General features: G+C 46.6%; 1 non-coding gene across 1 annotated transcript; it reads left to right on the top strand.

The window, feature by feature from the left end:
* Positions 1-241: 241 nt before the first annotated feature.
* TRNAP-UGG lies at positions 242-319 on the top strand. Its single transcript is given in 2 exon segments — positions 242-277; positions 284-319. It is a non-coding gene; the product is annotated as a tRNA-Pro (tRNA).
* Positions 320-5,952: the final 5,633 nt, after the last annotated feature.

Raw genomic sequence — 5,952 nt, forward strand, 5'->3', positions numbered from 1 at the left:
CACCCAATGCAGGGGAGAGGGCTGAGTGTATCTCTGCACCCTGAGCCCAGGGCACCCACTCGCTCTGCCCCACACATCGAATCTGGCCCTGCTGCAAAGTGACCTCCAAGAACCAGCAACCTCCAGGACAGCAGGTTTGGCCTCTGAGCAGGGAATGTGTCCCCCATGCTCCTTTTAGGCCACTAGGTGCTCTGGAAACAGGAGGGCTCTGAGTGTAACTTATAGCATACATGACCCTCCAGGGGATGTAGCTCAGTGGTAGAGCACATGCTTTGGCTTTGCATGTATGAGGTCCTGGGTTCAATCCCCAGCATCTCCAAGTTCTTTTCACCCTGCTGCTTTGCTCATGCCCAGAGGGGATGTGGCCCAGCAGTCTCCCTGCAGGAGTTTCAATCCTGTTCAGTGATGGATAAGTGCCAATTGCATGGAAGGTGGAGGGGGGGTTTCTGCTCCTAAGTCTCCTCTGTACGTTTAAGATTCCCATCAGTTGTGTTGCCTGGGACAAGAGTAGATGAGAAGGGAGAATCCTCCAGCACTGGAGGGAAAGGTCCCATCTGCACAGACTGAGAGGCAAAGACTAGACTTATTTCTAGTCTGGGCCCAATCTTTTCACCTGGTATAGTCCTTGTTCCAGCTCAGGTGGTAGCTGGGGATGTCTCATGACTGCAGCCATGTTTGTTCAGTTCCACCCTCTTATAGAGCTTTGGTACAAGGCAGGAATTTTTTGTCTCTCTCCTGGGGAAAAGCCCCAGGTTTAAGATGGATTCCTGTACCAGGTGACATGGTCACATGTCCCGTGAGACCCCCAAGCCTTCATTCTTCCTGGCCTGACTCAGGGATGGTGCAGGACAGAGCCATCTCCAGTCAATTGTCCTGGTTAATGGGAGCCATCAAGAGTCCAAACCACTGTTAATGGCTCTCACTTTGCATCATTACAACAGGACCTCAGAGCTATAGTTCATATTTCTAGTTTCAGATCCAAGAATGATCGGTTCATACAAATAGGATGAACACACATCGTAGATTATAACCTTTGTAATGATACCTTACAAGAGACCTTTTGCATGAAGCATAGTCCAGTCACTTTATATTCACACTCATTAGCATATTTTCATAAAATCCTATGGAGTGCAACGTCACAGCAGGGAAAGGGTTTTACTGCGGCACCTGGGAGCAGTTGAGTTTCATGTTCAGGCTGTGGTATGAGTTCGTCCAGGTTTCTCGTAAGCACACAGGGACCTTGGCGGGTGCTCTCGATACAGGAATGGCCCCGACACGATAAAGTGATGTGGTTTGCATTTTCCTTTTTTATTTCTGTATTTCCAATGACATTTCTGTTTGTGATTTCGTTTTGCTTTGTATAACTGTGTTTTCTCCTGGATTTGATATTTAATGAAAAAAACAATAAGGCCTCAGGGCACCGGATGGAGGAGCAGGCTGGGGCTAGGACTGCTAAGAGAGCGAAAGTAGCAGGTTTTCCATAGTTTCCTGCCCTCATTTTTCTTGACTAGTTTCTCTTCTGCATGAAATTTGCCACTTTTCAAATGTGAGCCTGGCTAGCTCAGTTGACAGAACATCAGACTTTTAATCTGAGGGTCCAGGGTTCAAGTCCCTGGTCAGGCAAAGAAATGCTTTCTTCCTGTAACTTCCCCAAAGGGTTTTAGAAGGACTCTCCTTGACTTTAGTTTTTCCTCTTCAGGACATGGCCTTTCCTAGGAAGGGCCCTTTACTGCCTGGGACTCAAGGTGCTATTGCCTCACCTGTCCACTGGCCTCACAGTCTGGAGGAAGAAAGGCCTCTGGGCCTGCAGCAAAGTGCTGGGTGCTGACTTTTTGAACAAATGCAGGGCTGGCCAGAGAGGCATGTTCCCACTGAATCCTTCCTGCCAGAAAAAATTGTCCCCACAGACAGGGGCGGCTCCAGGCCCCAGCACGCCAAGTGCGTGCTTGGGACAGCAAGCCACGGGGGGTGCTCTGCCGGTCGCCACGAGGGCGGCAGGCAGGCTGCCTTCAGCGGCATGCCTGCGAAGGGTCCGCTGGTCCTGTGACTTCGGCGGACCTCCCGCAGGCAAGCCGCCGAAGGCAACCTGCCTGCCGTGCTTGGGGCGGCAAAATGCCTAGAGCCGCCCCTGCCCACAGAGTCCTCCCTGCTGGAAGTCTACAGTAATCAACAGGTGCTCTGCTGGTCCCATGGTGTAAGGGCCAGCACTCAGGACTTTGAATCCTGCAATCTGAGTTGAAGTCTCAGTAGAATCTGAAAACAATTCCTGTGCCACAAACCCTGCTGGGTCTTCCAAGGCTCTGTCTTGCTTTCTCAAAGGCCATGAAAGCCACTACACTACACATTTTTAGCACCTACAAAGGATAAATTCAACAAAACTCCACTTCTATTTCCTCAATATCTGCATCATGAAGGGCAGCATCTCCAATACAATAAGATTAGCTAGGAAAGATCTTCTGTAGGGCCTGGGTTACAAAGGCTTTGGAACCAAATACATGGGCATTGTGCCTAGTTCAAAATCACTTACCATGGAATTCTCTCCCCAGATCATCTGGGACAATATTGACTTAAACAATTGAACTACACTGTGATCATATGCACTTCCTTCAGTTAGTTGGGGTTTCGCTGTTATTCACCATTTCTGAGTAGAGATTTTAAATCACTGCTGTTTCTTTGTTAGCCTGTCCAGGAAATTGGAGAGTTCTCTAATGCTGACAGAACTGCACGTCAACCTTCTCCATGTCATCATGCAGGGATGGGGAAAAAGCAAAGCTGAAGTGAGAAATGATGATTTTAGCAAATAGTCATTTGTCTTAAATTCTCCAATAAATCTGCGCTACATCCTATCAAACTGAACTAATATCCAATTGAGTGACCAAACAGCCTTCAGGAAAGATAGAAACCCACATCGCAGAGAGATAGAATACACGGCAATGAAAGTGTGAAGTGAAATTCCAGAGCAGGTTACATCTGATTATTCAGAATCAGGACAAGAGATTTTCCCATCACATTCTCCTCTGATCCATTCAAACATACTTCACTCAGCACTGTCTCAATAGCCAGTTATGTTATTTACAAAATTTTTAGTATCCGAGCATTGCCTTAATGGGGGACAAAACCACTCACCTTGCCAGAAGTGGCTTTACCAATAGATGGAACCTGGGATTTAAACTCCCAATGAGCACACTGTGTTTGGGATCCATTTGAATTCCCCTTCCAGGTCTTTAACACTTTCATCTCCAGTCATAGCGACTCTGATATAGGATTAAAGAAGTCAAAGCATCATCTCCAAGCACAGACAGCTGAGAACTCTTCCTCACAGGACACTTTGAGAAGTGGATGGATAGAATGGGATGATGATAACCTCTGCATGGCTCAGACAAAAGGTAACAGTTCTGCAGTGATGGGGAAGGAGGGAATCTCTGCATCTCCCCATCTCCTTCCAGTGTCACAGAGGCTGAAATTACATTTTTTTCCTGCCCCTGCTCCTCTTCATTTAACTATAATTTGAAAAATTCCCATTATATCTGCTCTTCAGGACAACCCAGAGCAACGTGAGAACAAGTGGCAATGATACAATCTGTATCACTGGTGACTAACAATAATTTTGAAATAGGAGGAATAGTATAAATGTGATGCTCCCTGATTCCTGATAGGAAGGGCACACTAGAATTACTCATGGGATAATGGAGTTGATAGAAAGGACAAATGGGTCCACCTCAAAACAGGGCAAACTGCAAAAGGCAAAAATGGGCCACTCATCTGGTCAAACTGAGGGATAACCATGTTGCAAACAGCTCAATCAGCTTTAAAAGTTACTATGTGGGAATCAGGAAAATTATTAAAGAAAAAAAGTATTGATAGCCCTAGAGGTGTTTATGTTGTTGATCTCCCTTGCAGATTCTCTGATGACTAACATGGGCGAAGTGCCCACAGAAGGTTTTCCCGCACTCACTGCATTCATAGGGCCTCTTCCCGGTGTGGATTCTGTGATGTCTAATAAGGTTTGAGCTGCGACTGAAGGTTTTCCCACACTCACTGCATTCATAGGGCCTCTCCCCTGTGTGGATTCTCTGATGTTGAGAAAAGGCTGAGCTCTCAGTGAAGCATTTTCCGCACTCACTGCATGCAAAGGGCCTCTCCCCTGTGTGGATTCTCTGGTGTTTAGAAAGGTCTGAGCTGCTAGTGAAGCTTTTCCCACACTCACTGCATTCATAGGGTCTCTCCCCTGTGTGGATTCTCCGATGTCTAATAAGGTGTGAACTGCGACTGAAGGTTTTCCCACACTCACTGCATTCATAGGGCCTCTCCCCTGTGTGGATTCTCTGATGTTCGGAAAGGGCTGAGTTGCTAGGGAAGCATTTTCCACACTCACTGCATTCATAGGGCCTCTTCCCTGGGTGGATTCTGTGATGCTTTATAAGGATGGAGTAATCACATACGTTTTCCCCAAACTCACTGCATGTATTTTTTCTCTTTCTGCTGAGGATTCCCTGTTGTGTTGTGGTTTCCTTGAGGTCCTTCTGAGTTTCCTGACAGGAAATACATTTACCCACTTTCTCCCCTGGCTGGTTTCCCTGCTCTCCTTCTGGTCTGTGCTGAATGTCATAGGATTTTTCCTGCTCATGACTCCAGGACACATTCCTTTTCGATCTTTGTGATAATGCTCTGTGTTTATCCACTTGCTCAACATTTTCCTGCTGAGAATTCTGCTCCTCTTTCTCACCTACCATTGCGTCACCTGCTGTGATAGAGACAGAAACCTCAAACAGGGATGGAAAGGGGAAGGCCAAACCAAAACAAGTACTGGAGAGAGGTCAAATAAAAACCAGGAACTGAACTCCCCCAAGTTCTTCCCCAAACAGGAGAGAGGAGGGGATCAATTCAGGCTTCACATCCCATCCAAATTCACAGGGGGAAGGGAGGAAGCTACTGCCTGGTGTCTGCTAGTGTCTACAGGAAGCCATGAGCTATATTTACCCTAAGGATACGACCCCTGCTAGGGACAATACTGAACTGAGAGACCTTCCAAGGGCATTGTAGGGCATCCCAGATGTTTCCTTCAGGCACTTACAGCTTCTGAGTTGGTTTAATATTTCCTCACCTGTGCAGGGAGCTCTCAGGATCTCTCTTTCCTCTGAACCCTGGAGGTCTGGGACCCATGGCTCTTCCCCTTGTTCCAGCTGGGAGATCACATCAGGTTGGGAAATTGGAAACCCTGCTCAGATGAAAGAAAACAAAGGAGGTCACTTGATTTCATAACTTTGTCATAAAAAACATTCTATTAATTTAACTTCAGTGCTTAGTGTAACGGGTGTGCCTGGGGCAGTCCACACTGAAAATGCCAGGGTCAGGGCAGGATGAAAAAGGGAGAGCAGATGCTCCCAAAACTGGTGGTTAACACTGAAGTTGAGTTTAACGACCAGTCACAAACTGTGCTTCTGATCCCACACACGGGTTATCGAGAAGCTGAAAAAAGAAATCACACGGCCCCCTTTATTGCATTCCAGTTCTCCGACTCCCAATCAGCACCTAGGTCCAGTACAGTGAGAGGTTATCTAAAAATTCTGCTCATATACAAAATGTTTTTCTGACCCCAAAAGGTCAGCCACATTACAAGATCACTATAGGTTTGGATCTTACCCAAAAGACCACACTGCCAGCCAATCCTTTAGCATGGAAAGACAAGACAGGACACGACACAAAAAAAGTTGTTAAATGGAAAAGCAGTGAGATGCATTCCAAAATCTATATATCAGGTTATTAGCAGTATTGTTGAGCTGCTGGCTTGAAAGTCCGTCTGGAACACATCCACAAGTTCGATGGGTCTTTCAGTCCTTTGTTTCAGGCTTCAATTTGTGGAGAAGTTGCTCCAGAGGTAGGAAGAGGGATTGAAGACAAAATGGAGATGATGCAGCTGCCCTTTATATTCCTTTTGCCATGTGGCTTGTA

The sequence above is a fragment of the Mauremys reevesii genome, unplaced genomic scaffold (assembly GCF_016161935.1).
Source record: "Mauremys reevesii isolate NIE-2019 unplaced genomic scaffold, ASM1616193v1 Contig154, whole genome shotgun sequence".
In the NCBI taxonomy this organism is placed as follows: domain Eukaryota; kingdom Metazoa; phylum Chordata; order Testudines; family Geoemydidae; genus Mauremys; species Mauremys reevesii.